This window comes from Canis aureus, chromosome 16, assembly GCF_053574225.1.
Source record: "Canis aureus isolate CA01 chromosome 16, VMU_Caureus_v.1.0, whole genome shotgun sequence".
NCBI lineage: Eukaryota > Metazoa > Chordata > Mammalia > Carnivora > Canidae > Canis > Canis aureus.
The window spans coordinates 60,660,477-60,677,791 of NC_135626.1; the positions used below are offsets into that span (position 1 = coordinate 60,660,477).

Sequence of the window (17,315 nt, forward strand, 5' to 3'; positions counted from 1 at the left end):
CACGAGGAAGGCAACCACGGCCACGGGGGCCCCTGGTGCACAGGACGGATCCCCGGGGGGAGGCCCTACACGGGTCCCTCACAACCTGGCAGGGAGAAGCCAGGACGGGGGGGCCTTCCGGGCCTGGAGCGGCTGGAGGGGGGGCACCAGGACGCCAGGGAGGGAGCTGGGCCCACCGGCCCAGACCCCTGATGGCTCGAGCAGGGGACAGGGCAGCTCCTGGGGTGGGTGATGGTTCTTGGCCCCCCAGGGCCTGGGGGCTGTCCCTGTGCTCCAGAGCCCCCCGGGCTTCGCCCCCGAGCACCGTGAGTACCATCAAAGCCTCACCAGCTGAGCAGGTGGCTGCTCCGGGCGTAGGCAGGGCCGACTGACGGGCAGCTCTTTCCCAGACCAGAAAGGAAATGGCTTCCTATCCTGGAGGGGCTCCAACTGCCGTGGAACTTCTCTAGGTCTCCTCTGCACCTGGGACTTCTAGAACCTTCTCCTAGGACCTGAGTGAGCACTGGCGGTGCAGCAAAGAGCAAGCCTCCATGGCCCACCATGGTGGGGAGGCTCTTGGATGTCATATTAAAAAAATATGACATTTGAACCATCTTTGCTTTTGACCTGGAGCATTGAGTCAGGGGCAGGCGGGGCTAGGTAGGGAGAGAGAGGTAGGGGGCTAGGTGGTCAGGCTCTTGGAAACCCCAAAACGCGGAGGCATAACAGAACCAGGGATGAGGGGATCCCTAGGTGGCTCAGTGGTTTAGCACCTGCCTTTGACCCAGGGCGCGATCCTGGAGTCCCGGGATCGAGTCCTGCGTCAGGCTCCCAGGGTGGAACATGCTTCTCCCTCTGCCTGTGTCTCTGCCTCTCTCTCTCACTATGTCTATCATAAATAAATAAAACCTTAAAAAAAAAAAAAGAACCAGGGATAAGGGAACAAAGCAGGAGACCACCCTGCCCTGGGCGTCAGATGTGGGGGCCTTTTTTTTTTTTAATAGGTGGGGGCCTTTTGATGACAGTCACTTGTGACCAATAAGGAATAACCAGACCCAGAAAAAGAAGTAAGGCATCAAAGATGTGATCACTAGTCCTTACATGATGGTGTAGAGAAGTTGAAAAGATTTAGGTTCCCCGGTTAGATTTCAATAAAAGCCCAACCCTACAAAACCCTCAGTGGCAACCCTGCTGGGACCCCTTCCACTCCCGAGAGCTCTTTCTGTATCTTGGCTTCATGAAACTCTATCGCTTTCCTCACTCTCCTCGCTCCGTGAGATTCATCCTTCCACCTTCTGAGACGAGAACCTTGCTCTCCCCGTTCATGTGGGTGCTGGGACCCGGGACCCCTCCCACCGAAGGGTGAGTGGAAGCAGACTCTTCTGTTCTTCCCAGAGAGATGGCTCTCCCTTGGGTGACCTCTTCTTTTAACAAACAGCAAAACCAGGCACCTGTCGGCCAGTTAAAGGCAAATAGTGTGGCCGCCGGTGTTAAGGCTCAGGTGATAGGCTTCTGGAGAAAGGTTTGGGCAATCCCCCTTCCTCAAAAGGAGGGAGTGTTGGGGCCTAACCCTACCCGGTTCTGCTTCCTGTTTATTGGTTTGTCTTTCTTTCTTTCTTTTTGATTTTTAAAGATTTTATTTATTCGTGAGAGACACAGAGAGAGGCAGAGACATGGGCAGAGGGAGGCAGGACTCGATCCCAGGACCCCAAGAGCTGAAGGCAGACACTCAACCACTGAGCCACCCAGACACCCATCATTGGCTTTTCTTTTTTTTTTTTTCATTGCCTTTCTTAAATGACTTTCTACTACTGCAAGTCCACTCCCAGTTCCTGCAACCCTTACCATACTGGGATTTAAATCTATCGTCTTAAAAATCAATCAATCAATCAATCAATCTATCTATCTATCGTCTTACTGAGTCCTTGATATCTGGCCTCTTCTAGAATGCCTTTCTTCTTTCTTGCCTTCTCTTGGATTACATAATTTTTATTATTTCATCCCCTCTCATTTGGAGACATTGTAACATGCAACCTGACTCACCCCACTATAATATTCCCTGCAACCCGATAATGGAATTCAGAAAACCATTTCCATTTACAATAACATCAAAATAATTCTGCTTATGATTCCATTACAAGAGCATCAGAAAGAATAAAATACTTAGGATTAAATTTCATTTTATTTTTTAAAGAGATTTTATTTATTTATTTGACAGAGAGAATGAGCGAGAGAGCGAGCGCACGAGCAGAGGGAGCGGCAGGGAGAGAGAGAGGGAGAAGCGGGATCCTCGCTGAGCAGGGATGGATCCCAGGACTCCGGGATCATGACCTGAGCCGAAGGCAGACGCCTAATCGACTGAAGCACCCAGGTGCCCCAAGGATTAGATTTTTAAAAGGAAGGACTTAAAAGCTGAAGACCAGAAAACATCACTGAAACTAAATACCTGGGTGGATGAAAGGCATCCCGTGTTCAGGGCTCGGAAGACTTAATCTCGTTAAGATGACAATTATCCGCCAGCTGATCCATCATCGCTCTAGACTCAACATAAGCCCTGTCGAAAACCCCAGCTACCTTGCTGGCAGAAAGGGGGAAGCTGATCCTCCACGTCACATGCAAATGTAAGGTAACGAAAAGAGCCGAAACAATCCTGAAGAAGAACGAGCTTGGCGGACTCGCGTTCTCCGAGGGCAACGCTTCCTTCCCAAGCACAGCCATGAAGCTGGAGAGCTTCCGGCACAGGGACGGTCGTCCAGGTCCGCGGACTGGGAGTGAAGGCCCAGGAGTCTCCGCACACCTCAAGGGGAAGGTGGAGTTGGGGGCTCCAGGACGGTCCACTGGGGTGGGCAGCCGCCTTTCCAAGAGACGGTGCTAGAACAAGTGGCTTCTGTGCACAGGGAAGGAGCCGGACCCCTACCTCACACCACCTACGAACATCCACTAAAACTGGATCGAAGACCCAACGGTAGGAGCTACAGCTCTAAAACCCTAGAGTGAGACAGAGGAGCAGATGTCCAGGACCTTGGAGGGAGCGATGGTTTCTTTTTTCTTTTTTAAAAAAGATTTTACTTATTTATTCATGAGAGACAGAGCGAGAGAGAGAGGCAGAGACACAGGCAGAGGGAGAAGCAGGCTCCATGCAGGGAACCCGATGTGGGACTCGATCCTGGGTCTCCAGGATCACGCCCTGAGCCGGAGGCGGCGCTAAACCACCGAGCCCCCCGGGCTGCCCCTGGAGCGATGGTTTCTCACAGAGGACACCAAAAGTATGAGATCAAACAGAGCATCACCCAAGTTAAAAATCTGGGGGCTTCTATAAAGGGCACGATAAAGGTGAGAAGACGCCTCACGGGATGGCAGCGAGTGTTCTCACATCTGAAGGGACTTGCGCTCAGGCTACGTATGTAACTCATAGCACAATCCTAACAGTGCAAACCACATAGAAGTGGGTCGAGGACATAGATATTTTCTCCAAGGAAGACATACAGAGGCCCAGTAAGCCCAGAACAGGGGGTCACATCACGAGTCGCCAGGGAAGGAGCTTGTGTACGGGGCCCAGAGCCATCAGAGTCATCGAGACAGACGTGCCCAGCGCCCAGCCCCCCGCAGAGCAGGGCCACTCCAGCACGCGCCCTGGGGCTGGGCCACCGCAGGCCTTCCGTAAATATTACTGAGGGAGCCAAGGCTCTGAGAAGTCCCGCTGCGAGGAGGTCTGTTTAACCTCATCCGAACCAGTGTCGGCGGAGCCCTGCTTCTTCCCTGGAGCCCCATCACTTGTTTGAAGCGCTAGCGATCTAGGTCGTGCTTCTCCGGGGTCTGTGTCCCCAAGACACAAAGGATCGACTGCGTCCTGGTGAAATCGCGCCGCGCAGGGGACTCCAGGAGCTGCCCCCGCCCCCACCCCCGCCCCCAAATCACAGCCCCGGGGCTCCAGGGTGGGTGCTGTGCGCGCTGGAAAGGAGGGACGCGGGGGCCGGGTCACACCTGCGGTTCCACTGTGAGCAAAGAGACACGGGAGGACCCGTTTTCTCGGTGGGTCAACCAGCTTTCCGCAGGGACACGCCGTCCACGTCGCAGAGGGAACAGCGGCCCTTTCGAAAGGTCCAGGGCGGTGTGCGCGGCTTCCCGACAGGCGGGCGCCCGTGCGGAGGGCAGCGGCGGCACTGCTCCCTGCCAGGGGCCAGCCCGCACCCCATGCGCTCACGCCTCGGCCTGGCAGCCGCAGACCCCGCCGGGAAGCCCAGCCCCCACTCACGCTCCCCAGGGAGCACTTGCTCCCACGGCCAACCAGGAAGACACTTTCACGCAGAAACTCAAGCGCGGAACCACCTTCGGCAACAGCAGGAGGCCGGCCATCTGGGTCCGCCCTCGCCACCCTACATCCTCCGTCCGGCCCCTTGGCCCCGACACGTCCTCGTGCTGCGTTCCCGGCGGAGGGCACAGGGAGGACAGTCAGCCTTTGTCCTCTTGCCCTGGCACGACCTGGCCCCGGCCGAGCCCTGCCTGCCGGGCTGGCCCCGCGGGGCAGGGCGGGGGGCTCTCCTGAGGGGTCGGCAGGGGCCAGAGATGCGTCTCCGGCCTGGCCTGTGAGGGTCCCATGGGTCACAGGCAGGGTAGGCACCGTGGAGGCCGGGGGGCGGCGGGGTGCACTAGTCAGGGCTGTCTGCCTAGCAAGCCCGGGGGGGAGGCCCCAGCAGGGCAGGGACCGCGTGGACGCCAGGCTGTGCAGGCCGGGGCCGGGGTGGGTCAGTGTGGGTGCTGCACAGCAACACCAGCCTCTGCTGGCCCGGGGGGTGCGGGCGGTGGACAGACAGACGCCCCGTGTACGCTGGCCCAGGAGGAAGAGCGCCGACGCCAGTCCGAGATGAGGGGACTGGCTCTTCGGTGCGACCGTAGTGAGGGGAAGAGCAGGACCCAACTCCAGCCTAGACAGCTGGGCTTTCACGGCCCCGAGCAGCAGCAGCAGGAGATGCCAGGGGACGAGGACTCTGGCCAGAGGCAGCCAAGGACTGAGGGCCCACGGGTGGGGGTCACGGAGGGAAGGGGTGGGGTGCCAGGGCAGGATCCTTTGCTGAGACTGGCTCAGGCGGCAGATCCCGAAGCGGCCCCAACAGCTAGAGGCAGTGGGGCGAAGAGAGGGCTCAGAGGGACCTGTCCTCGGTTTGGCGTGGCCTGTGAGGGGTCCTGAGCTTGGGGGAACAGCGGGGTGGATCCGCAGGCCTGCAGACAGAGGGCTAGATGGAGGGCTTCCCTCCCTGTGGCTCGGGCCAGACCTGAGTGAAACCATCGGGGGACTTTGAGGGACAAGATTTATCACTGACAAGTCCTGGAGGGTACGGGTCATGCACGGGGCACGGTCACAGGGGATGGGGTGGAGTGTGAACCGGGGTTCTCCCTTTATTAGGGTCCAAAGGTGGGGTATCTGGGGTTTTGAGGGGTCGCCCACTATCGTCTGACTTGCAGCGTAAGGGTGGAATGAGGGTTCAGGAAATTGGAGGCCGGGGAACTTCGCGGGCGGGGGGCCCAGGTCCCCATCTGGCTGCTTTGCTGGTGGCGGTGTCACCTGCGGGCAATGTGTGTATTCAAAGGTGAGGTCTTAACAATCGGTGCCTCTGCATCCAGTCCCAACTTCAGGCCCTGACACCACCTTCCAGTGTGGCCTACACTGGAACCCGTGCCCCGCGTTCATGGGGACTGGCCGGGGCCATGCCAGGCCATCGTCCACGTGCCAGCCCTGGCCTTGGCCCGGCCGCGAGCCTGCGAGCTCCATCCTTGTGCAGAGCAGCGGTTCCCAGAGTGAGGTCCCTGGAGCTGCGGCAGCACCTGGCAGCGGGTTCGGGACGAGGGTTCTCAGCCCAGCGCTGTGGGCGCCGGGAATCTGGGGTCCTCGTGTTAACAAGCCCCCAGGAGAGGCTCCTGCAGGTGCAGAGCCCCAGCACCTCTGACGTGGAGTACAGTGTTGGCCTCTGGTTTGAGTAACGTCATCGGAGTCGCCAGTGGTCCCTGGCTGCCAGGGCCCTCCCGTATTTCCTTTCTTTATGGTCATTCATTTGCGTGCGGAGCCCACCTTCCCTTCATCGAGCCCCAGTGGTGGGTTCCTTGAGCAGGTGTCACCTAACGGCGTGGGTCACCAGTGACCGCACCGTGGAATCACCTGGGAAGCTTCTGGAACTAAGGGGGCCTGGCCCCACCGCCCAGGGGTCAAGGCCAAACATCCAGACCGTGGACCTGAGGCGGGGGGGTGGGGGGAGTCGGGGACTCCCTGCTCCGGAGGCTTCACTGACCCACTCGGGCCCACTCGGACCCAAGGTGCTCCGGCCCCCGCGGCAAGGCACCCGAGGGACAAGGCTCTGCAGCCACGTTGGCCCCAAAGCCCTTGCGGTGGGTTCAGCGCAAGGTCGCCCCAGCTCAGCATCTACCAGACACCTGGAAACGTCAAATACCGCTTCCTTCAAAGGGCAAAGACCCCTTTCCTTTGGGCGACTTCTTTAAAAAGTTGATCCCTGGGTGGCTCAGCGGCTTAGCGCCGCCTTCAGCCCGGGCTGTGATCCTGGGGTCCCGGGATTGAGTCCTGCGTCGGGCTCCCTGCATGGAGCCTACTTCTCCCTCTGCCTGTGTCTCTGCCTCTCTCTCTCTTTCTCTCTCTCATGAATAAATAAATAAAATCTTTAATATATATATATATTTTTAAAAAATTAATAAAACACCATCCGCCCCCTGATCCATCCAGCTTGGCCGGAGAGCTCTGGTTCAACTTCGAACTTTAGGGGCGGGACACAGACACACAAGGCCCTGGGGAGTGGCTGGGCCACTGCGGGAAGGGCTTCTCGGCTCTGTTTGCAAAATTAAATGTGCTTTGAATGTAATGAGTCAGGAAAACAGTGTTTGAAGGAGGTCTGGAAATGAAATTTCCTGCCTGTGGTTTGACTCACGCCTGTCTGTCTCTAAATCCACCCCAAGGACATACATTTGTTCTGTTGTGACAGGGCTTGTCTCCGCATCCCCTAGACGCCTCCCGGGAGCGGGGTGGGGGGGTGGGGGGGGTACGGTCCGGGCTGATGGGGAGGCTTTGGGGAGACGCCTTTCCAGACTCCCCTCGTCGATCACCCCGGGCAGCTGGGGGATTGATCACCCAAGGCCTGTTCCTTCAGCCAGGCCTCCATCCCCGACGGCTTCTTGAGAGATCGGGAACTATGCATCTCCGCAGTCCCTTGCCCTCTCTGTCTTCTTTGCTGGTGATGAGACAGACAAAGGCAGAAGGAAATGTAGATAAAATGAAATGTCCTCAAACCCGCAGCCCAAGGACAAATACTCGAGGCAGGCAGAGCAACAAGGTTCCTCCAGAAAACCCCCCCCGCCCTCCGTCTTCATGTTAAGGCCTCCCTAGAGGGGACAACAACCTGAGCTCGACAATAGCCAGGCCTCTGGGTCCTGTGAGTCCTCTTTAGCAGATGAGGGGACTGCCCTTATCTTTACTTCTCCCAACCCCAACGTATGTCATCAGCGGCTCCTCACACTCCTGGGGCAGCAGCTCTTTCTGCCCATGGGTCCTGTCTTTGTGCTTCAATAAAATCACCCTCTTGCACTGAAGACGTTTCAGGAATTCCTTCTTGGCCGTGGGCTCCAGACCCCCAATAACACTACTCCAAAAACAAAACAAAACAAAACAAAACAAAACAAAACAAAACACCAGCATCACTAGCACACAAGCCCTAACTGCTCCCGTGTGCCTGGAGCCAATGACCTCCCAGGACCCGGGACGTTTGGGACTCGACCCAGGAGAGTCCCGGACGGTGGGGCCAGCTGGCGACCCTCAGTGCTGTTGCCAGGGCTGCGCCGACTGCGGTAAGCGTGACAGGGCTGGCAGTTTCTCCGGAACCTTCCAGGAATCGAGAAGAATTCACTGGGCTTCTCGGAGACGTGGGGGACTTTCTCAGGACCACCCATCCTGTAACGAGTGGGGCGGGGTTTGGAATCCGATTTTCCAATTCACCAAATGCTGCTGGTTTACCCCTCCAGGGATCGTTTTAATTGCAAAGTTTTATTTTACAGTCTTGGGTGGTCCTCGGGTGAAACCAGCTGGGGATCTGGCGGAAAGGAAGCCTCCGCAGCCCCACGAGGTGGGGGGTGGGGGTGGCCTCAGGGAGAACCTGGGTGTGCAGGATCCAGAGGCAGAGACAGGTGCTAGAGTCATTGCTGTGCTTATGCAAAGCCACAGAAACACAGCACATCCACCCGTGAGCAGCCTGCCCAAGCTAAGTAGGATTTTTAGCACAATCCTACACTCTGGATAGAGTTTGACCGGGTCTGAAGGGCAGTTACACCTGTCTTTCATAACATCAGGAAAACAAATCAATTCTTAATACATGGCAGAAACACATGCTTTTTTTTTTTTTTTTTAACAGACTCTATAGTTTAGGGTTTTTTGTTTTTTGTTTTTTTGTTTTTTGTTTTTTTTTTTTTTAGATTTTATCCATTTATTCATGAGAGTCACAGAGAGAGAGGCAGAGATACAGGCAGAGGGAGAAGCAGGCTGCATGCAGGGAGCCCAACGTGGAACTCGATCCCGGGACCCTGGCCAGGATCATGACTTGAGCCAAAGGCAGACACTCAACCACTGAGCCACCCAGGCGTCCCCAGGATTTATTTATTTAGCAAGACCCTGAGATCACAACCTGAGCCGAGACCAAGAGTCAGACGCTTAACAGGCTGCACCACCCAGGGGGCCCCTAAAGAGGCTATTTTTTAAAGCAGTGTTAGGTTTACAGAAAAACTGAGTGTAGAGTGCAGTGATCCCCTGAGCCCCTGCCTCCCCACTCCTCTCCTCCTCCACTAGTAACGCCTCACGCCCACGTGGAATGCGTGTTAAAATGGAGGAGCCAACCCTGGCGTGTTATTTATCTTATAACCGAGGTCCACAGTTTACAGCAGCCTCCCCGCCCCCCCCGGCTGTTGGCCGCTCTGTTTGCATGACTGCACAGTGATGACACGTATGCACTGTCACAGCCTCGCACAGAGGGGTTCTCCGCTCACCCCTCCCTCACCCCCAACCCCAACCGTCTCCGTAGCTCTGCTTTCCCCAGGATGTCATTGGGTTGGAACCCCACCGTCTGCGGCCTTCTCGGACGGGCTTCTTTCCCTGAGTGACGGACACTGAAGATTCCTCCAAGTCTTCTGGTGACCTGCTAGCGCGCTCTCTCTCTTGACCGCCGGACAATAATACTCCAGTGTCTGGATGGACCAGTTTATTTCTCCATCACCTACTGAATAGTGTATCTTGGTTGCTTTCAAGATTTAGTGAATAGGAATAAAGCTGCTATAAACATCCGTGTGTAGATTTTTGTGCGGAAGCAGCTCTTCAGCTACTTTGGGTGAATCCCAGGGAGTGTGACTGCTGGACCGCCTGGTGGGAGTGTGCTTGGTTTTGTAAGCGCCCCACCAAACCGTCTTCCAAGGTGGCTGCACCATTCTGCGTTCCTGGCCGCGGTGGGTGAGTCCCTGCTGCTCCACGTGCTCGCCAGCCGCGGGTGTGGCCAGTGTTGGGGATTTGAGCCACTCTGATAGGTGTGCAGTGGTGACTCGTTGTTGCTGTTGCACTGCGCACTTCTCTCATTAGAGAATTAGAGGACATGGAGTCCCTTTTTTTTTCTTTTTCTTTTTTTTTTTTTAAGATTTATTTATTTATTTATGAGAGACATAGAGAAGCAGAGACCCAGGCAGAGGGAGAAGCAGGCTCCTTGCAAGGAGCCCGACACGGAACTCGATCCCAGGACCCCGGGATCACAACCTGAGCTGAAGGCAGACACTTAGCCGCTGAGCCACCTGGGGGGGCCCTGGAGTCCCTTTTCATATGCTTCCTTATAATCTATGTATCTTCTCAGATGAGGTGTCTGTTTAGATCCTTTGCCCGGTTTTTAATTGGGAAGAGAAATCTTTTAAAATGAGATATTTTTAAAAAGCCACAGCTACATACCGTAGGAATCCATTTATATGAAATGTCCAGAATAAGCAAAACCATAGAGACGGAGGGAGGGCTGACTGGCGGTTGCCTCAGGGAGGAAGAGGGGGGGAAGGGGGAGAGATGGGAAGGGACCACCAACGGGGGTGTGAATGGGGGATGAAAAGTTCTGGAACTCAGTAGGGTGGTGGTTGCACAGCACTGTGAATGCCCTCAATGATACTGAATGGTTCACTTTAATATGGTTAGGAGGGTCAATTTGGTTCCGTGTATTATGTCGTAATAAAAAAAGAAGAGAAAGAAAGCCACCTCTGTGGTGAGGGTGTGAAGAACTTGCATGAAGCGGGGGACTCCTGCGGTGACCCCAAACGAGGTGTCTCCCCGCAAGGAGCTCAGCACGGAGCCTGGGGACCTCTCTCCAGCTCTCTCCACCTCCCCCTGCTCCATCTGCTCCGTCTGTTCCTGAGGGTCCCAGGCTGCCCCCTCCCCCCCTCAGGTGACAGTCGTGGGGGTGGATCACTCCCTTCCTACCAGTCTATATGCGTGAGTCCAGGCCTGATCCTGGCCCCATGAAGTCAACAACAACGCCCCGAGGGGCGCACCCTGTGCTCATGGGCCAAAGCCGTCACTCCTCCCGAATCGAATCCCGGCCTCCCCCCGCCCCCCCATACCACCCTGTGCACCTGCTCACCCGCTCACCCGCTCGCCTCCAGGCCATCTCCGCTTCAGGAAGCTGAAGGCCGCTCTCCCCCAGTCCTCCCCCTCCCTGTCCTCTCCCTCTGCCCAGGGTCCTCAGTGGCTCAGGGATGAAAGAGGGAGTTAGAGCTTCCCTTTGTTCCTTAGCCCGTGATTAAAAACAACTCTGCGGGAGCGCCCAGGTGGCTCAGCGGTTTGGCACCTGCCTTCAGCCCAGGGCGTGACCCCGGGGTCCCTGGATCGAGTCCCACACTGGGCTCCCTGCATGGAGCCTGCTTCTCCCTCTGCCTGCGTCTCTGCCTCCCTCTGTGTGTCTCTCATGAATAAATAAACAAATCTTTAAAAAAATAAATAATAAAAATAAGCAAAACCCCAACTCTGTAGTCAAACAGCGCCCTGTAAAACCAAAGGTCTGCATTGGGAATGACACTTCCATCCAGCAAACTGCAAGACACAAACCCTGGCTGCCACCTGGTCAGCACAGCACGGTTTCCTGGGCTTGCTCTGCCCCTGGGGCTCGGAGCCTGTGGGAGGGCGCGGGTTCCCCACCTCCTCCCCAAGTGGACGGTCCCTCTTGCTTGCAGAAGACGGAGGCTCTGAGGGCCGGACACGGATCCTACAGCACGGCTGGCTGTGCTTCTCTGGGGAAGGGCATCTGCAGGGGGAGAGCATGGACCCTGCCGCTGGGCGGATTGGCTGGCGATGCTCTGCCTGCGTGTTGCCGCATCCCACCCCCCGTGAACCAGGCACCTGGAACCAGGCACAGACGGCGACTGGGCAGGTGTGGCCTCATGCTGCCGTGGGCTGGTGAAGGCCTCGGTATGTCCCACCCCCCAGCTGACTTTGGGGTCGCTGTGTGATGAATCTGGGGTGCTGTGCTTGCCTTGGTCCAGCTCCCCGAAACTGGTGAGTGCCAACCTAGCTTCCCTCTCCCCCACCTGGCTGGAGCCCCTGCCCCACCCACGTCCCTCCTGCAGCCCCACAAGCCTCTGCCCAGGGCCCAGGCCCTCCAGTTGGGCTCCGTTCTGGTCCTTCTGCCCAGAGACTGAAGGTGACGACTGTCCCGTTTTCCAAGGTGCGGCCCGTGACTCACCGCCTCCTGGTGAAATGGTTTCCTGAGAGGGGAAACACGATCCTGGGCCTGCCGGGAACTCCCTGCGGGCGGGTCAGGAGTCCGCGAACACTGAACTCACAGAGCAAAGCCACGAGCACCGGCCTCTGCCACCTCATCAGGATTTCAGAGGGCTCAGGGCAGGACCCGACGTCCACAGTCTGGGAGCCGGGTGGGGCCCGTGACACCTGCTCACGTCTGCAGCAGCCACGGACCACGTGGGTGAACGGGCGCGGCTGGCTGCGGCCCATCAAATGTCACACGGGCCGGCTTTGGCCTGGAGGCCGTGTTGCTGGCCCCTGGCCTAGAGAAGGGGAACGGGAAGACAGGAACCGGCTTCCTGCCTTTTCTTCAAGGCGTCCTCCCGCCCCTGGGGCGCCCGCAGCCTCTCTCACCAGCCGGGCCCCCCATAAACCCAGCGGCTCCCAACGTCCCCCCGGAGGAGGTGCAGGCCGAGTCACCTGATCCATGCCAGGGTGGGGTGTCTCTAAATCACGGCAACTCACGAATCCTCGTGCTCCTTAGGTTTCCAACTACCATGAAAAGCACCCTATTCTCGACACCCTCGCAGGTAGGAGTCGGCGAAGGACCAGCGGTGGACGGCGCAGCAGACGGCAGGGCCTGTGGCCACCACGTCTGGAAGGTGGCCCTCTCTGAGCCCCCCGACTGTGCCTTCCACGCGGGAAACAGATCAGTACTGACGTCTGGGGTTAAAGCTTCAACCCTCTGATGCCCGAATGCCACTGCCCCAAGCAGGCTGGAGCTAGATGCTGCACTGTGCGTTGCTGCGCAGTCACCCGGGGACCTATTAACACCAAGTAGCTCATACACTTGGAGAGAATTTAGGGCTCCCGCTAGAAAACAGGGGAGGAGCCACCACCGTCCTCCCAATTCAGGCTGCTGGAAAGGTGCCACCGGCCGGCGGCCTAAACAGCAATTTATTTCTTGTGGTTCTGAGGCCGGACGTCCACCGTGAAAGAGCCCTGTGACCCTGCGCTCGCTCGCATGGTGCAGAGGGAGGGAGGCAGAGGGGGACAGCTCTGGGGTCTCCTCTTCCGGAGACACAAATCCCAACGTGGGGGGTCCCCCTGGGGCTGGCTAACCCCGAACTGCTGCCCCGGGCCACCTCGGCGCACCGTGGGGCTGGCTGTGAGGTCTGAGGGCCAGTCCGTGGCAGCCAGGGTGGCAGCCGTGGGGATAAAACGGGATGAGAGATGTTTACTCCAGAAGAAAGCAGGAAAAGAGAGAAGCGGGAACAAGTGGGGACAGGAGGAAATCAAACGGCAAGCTGGGGGGTCCGAATCCAGTGGTTTCCGAGACTGCACCAGCACCCCCCCAGCAGCCACCGGGCCTGCACGGAGACCAGAGGGTCAGAGAGACGGGCACGGGGTGAGGCTGGGGGGGCTTCGCTGGGAGGGAAACTGAAGTTACAATTGAGGCCTTTGGGCCTTTTAATTGCCCCAAGTAAGGCATTTCTAACCCTGAAGAGCAGCCCGCACAGCCTGGGCACCTGCGTGGTGGGTCACGTGCAGCCCCGTGGGATGGGGTAGGGGGCGGTGAGGAAGGACGGGGTGCAGGTTGGGGGGCACCCCAACACTGTTAGCTTGCGTGGAAAGACTCCTCGAGAGGAACAGAAGGGTTGTCCGGAGCCACACCTGGGGCTGCAGTCCCCCTCCGCGGCACACGAACTAGGGCCCGTAGGAGCAGAGCTCGTCCAGGGCAGGGCACACCTCGGCCCCCTCAGAACAGATGACGCCTTCCGTTCTGAAAGCCGGGGCTTGTGACTGCTGCGCTCCCCCTCGGGTGCTTGTCCACACGTGCGGGTGGCTGGCCTGCCCCAGTGAGGGCCCGGGCCGGGCTGTGGCACCTGTTTACTGAAGAGCCAGAACTGGCTGCTCCTTGGGGCAGAGAGAGGGCAGGCCTCCTGCAGGCTGGTTCACGGCTTCCACGCCAGACACAGCAGACACGCCTGGATGAGGACCCACTCCCACCCCGGCCGAGCCTACGCCAGCTCACTCCCCACGGCCCGGGTGCTGCCGCCCAGGGACGCTGTCCCCGGGACCAAGGACGAGAGCCAGCCCGGGCTCCAGAGGCCTGCAGCGCTGGAGGCCCAGCAAAGGAATGGGCTCTGCATCCAGGCAGTGGGCTCACAAGGGCAGCGCCCATGTGTGTTTTGCTCACTCTTGAAGCCCCAGCACCTGGCACATCCTTGGAACGGAGCTGACTCAGGAAACACTTGTGAAGTGCATGAATTAATCAGTCACCAAAAAAACAAGTGGAAACCGTGACCAAAACCTAAAGGTCCACTAAAACGCGTAGGGCTTTCTCACCGAGCCCGGGGCACCTAGGCTTGAAGGCAGGGAGCGGAGGCGTGCGCCGCGGGTGCCCCAAAACTTGGCGGTCAGGATCAACAACATTTAATGCAATATTTTAAGAAAATCAACATGCATACAAACAATTCGTGATAATCTTTAAATAAAGTCAGGATTAGGGACAGTGCTGTGCCATGTCTTACGGAACCAGGGGCAAAAGGAAGACTCTGTAATACTGACCCTGGCCTGGCCCCACGGGGACCCCAAACCTCCCTTAACTCAGCAGACGGTAGAGGTTACGAGACCCGTTAACCCCAAAAGGCAGTACTGGCTGAAAATAGGACCCACAAAGGGTTTCGGTTAAGTCAAGAATAGATTTAGAGCAGGAATTAGGGATGCATGTTTGTCCAGAGAAATAGAACCAACAGGATATGCACAGAGCTCACCAGAAAGCGATGTTTCAGGAGGGGCTCCCGCGATGATGGAGGCCGAGGAGCCCCACAGCCTGCCTCCGCAAGCTGGCCGCCCAGGTCAGTGGGGCGCCTGGGCCCTTCCTCCACCATTTTGCTCTCTTCAGGCCCCTGATGGATGGGCTGAGGCCCACCTGGTGGTGGTGGCAGGAGACCTGCTTTCCTGGATTCAAATGCTAATCTCTTCAGGAAACACCCTCCCAGTCCCTCCCAGAAATAACTCATGAACTGCCTAGGCATCCATAAAACCACCCATCCCAGGACACTGGGGCCATATTTGTAAACTTTGGAGACTAAAGTCATGGAAAGAATGGAGGTTTGTCCATCAAGTGAGATCCATTTGCTGCGCTGGATGTGCAAGCGGCCTGCCTCGAGCAGGACATTCCTTACCTGTGACCACAACGCAGCAGGGGAGAGACCCATCTGATCGCCAGAACGAAGCAAACTAAGGGGGTTCCCTTCCCCTCAACTCCCAACCCCAAAACTTCCAGCCTTTCCTGGGTGAAATGGCCAGAGAAACATGGGTGGCAGGGGGCTCGCAGGGCTCAGTTTGGTCCCCATAGAGAGAACAAGGACAGGCCTTGTCCATGGCCACTTGGGAAATGACCACGACACAGCCCCCTGTCCTCACACCAGGGTGTCCGGCTGCCCAGCACCTGGGCCTGCGAGTCCCTCCCCAGTGGCACGGCTGACGCTCAGGCCCTGGGCACGCTGCCCGCCAGGGCACTGCAGGATCCTTAGGAGCCAGCTTTCCCTCTTAGCACGAGGTGGAACGGACGACATGGCCAGCGGCCAGACTGTCTCGGACAACAGAGCCCTGACACAACCCTTGCAGCGACCAGGCCTAACCGCCAGGACGTGGTCTGTGACCACCAGCTTCCCTCATCTTGCCCTTGCTTTCAACCCAGGACCAACCAGCGAGACACAAACATGTCCCCTAACGGACCACAAAGGATGTCCGGCTTCTAATCAGCCCACCGCCAGCTTCCCCACGCCCACGGCCCCGGCCCCGCTGCAGGCTCTCCCATCCTTGCCCCAGACGCGGTGACAGCGGCCGGCCCCCGCCCGCGAGCTCTGAGTAAGTGGCCTGTGCTTTTCTCATTTGTAGGTCTGTTAACTGGCACGAGCGGACGGGGTGGCCAGGGAGAGGGGCCGAGCCCGGACAGGACAGGGACTTACCTCCTACGGTTCTGGGAATCCATCTGCTCCCTTCTTCACGCAAGAGACCTCGGGGGCGGGGGGTTTCCACCCTCGTGGTTTGGTGTCAGGCTGCCAGGGGAACACTGGCAGGAGGCGCTCTAAATAGTCCAGCTTCGACCCCTGGGCACTGGCGCTGCCTTGGCTGTGCCACCGAGAGGCTGGCTGGAGCTTCCCAGGAATGGATGGACCAGCCCTCTGAGGTCCTGGGCTGCTGGGGCTCTGCCGGGGGGGGAAGCAGGGCCGCCCCCTCCACCCAGGACAGCCACCCCCAACTTGCCCAGAGGGAGGCAGGGTGCTTCTGGGAGGCAGGATGGCGGAGCGGGTAGGAGCCCCGACGCGGAGCCCTGTGACAAGCCAGCCACTCAACATCTCACTGTGGAATGGGGGATGGTAAAAGCACCCCCTCGTAGGGAGGTTGTGAGGGCGAAGAGTGAATACCTATGAGGCTTGGAACCGTCCTGGGGTAGGTAACGGGTCTCACCCGTCCTCACCCGTCTCCACTTCATGTATCATCAAGTGAATCATAAACTCGCATGTTCTTATGGGATTGTTTTTCACCCTGAAAGCTAAAAAGTACGGTGAAATCTCTCATTTCAAAGCAGCTTTGACCCTATCTCGAGTCTTTTGTGCACATTCCTTAATTTTGTTCTTTTCTTTCACAGTTGAACACCCAGTCTGGGGGTGGGAGGGGGGTGATGCCAAGGGGCGCGTTACTGTCGCTAACGCACCACTAACTACAAGACCGGTGACCTCCAGGGTCGTCTGCACTGTGTTGGGTCTCTGGGGCTCACCTGCCTGGTTCTGCACCAGCTCCCGCTGGGCTGGCTGGTCCCCCTCCTCCTCTCGAGCATGGCGGGTGGTGGGGACTGGCACGTAGCGTCTGCCTTTACGGTCACCCTTCGTGCCTCCCCTGGTCCCTCTGCTGCCAGCTTCCTCCAGGCCTGCCCACGCTCTTCCTCCGATGTCACCTGCCCCAAACACGTCCCTGCCTGTGTCAACACGGGTCTCGACTGTCATCCTGGCACCTGTTAGTTTGAGAATAAGAATGTCCCTGTGAGGGGCACCTGTGTGGCTCCCGTGGGTGAGGTGTCCAACTCGTGATTTGGGCTCAGGTGCTGATCTCAGGGTCACTCCATCAAGCCCCGCGTCGGGCTCCACGGTGGGCATGGAGTCTGCTTGGGATTCCCTCTCTCCCCCTCCCTCTCCCTCTGCACTTTCTCCCTCTCTAAAAGTAAATAAATAAAAACAAAACCCACAAATGTATGAATTGATAAGGACAGCTGCGCGCATCCTTCTACGGATGGTTTATTTCATCGGTTTTCACCAGGACTCCCCTGTTTAAAACTGCAATCGCCCCCCCTACCCCCGGGGATACCCAACGCACTCAGCTCTCCCACCCCCCGCCCTGCCTCAGCGTTCCCGCAGGACGCATCCCCTTCTAACACATCGCTGCACTTATTATGGTTATTTATTGCTTGTCTTCCGGCTTTAAAAGTAAAGCTCCATAAGCAGAAACGGTGCCTGGTAAGTGCTCGGGGACACTCACAGGGCTAACCGCTTAGCCGCCTGGCATGCACCGTCCACGCGCA

At 57.8% G+C, this 17,315-nt stretch overlaps 1 protein-coding gene across 2 annotated transcripts in view; it reads right to left on the reverse strand.

Annotated features, from left to right (window-relative positions):
• The window catches only part of DNAH17 (dynein axonemal heavy chain 17), a 95,837-nt gene extending 95,392 nt beyond the window's left edge, over positions 1 to 445 (reverse strand). The window contains exon 1 of one of the 2 annotated variants that reach the window (XM_077854427.1): positions 328 to 445. The gene's annotated coding sequence lies outside the window, so the exon portion shown is untranslated. The remainder of the gene's footprint in view (positions 1 to 327) is intronic. The other variant, XM_077854428.1, reaches the window with a different exon arrangement.
• Positions 446 to 17,315: the final 16,870 nt, after the last annotated feature.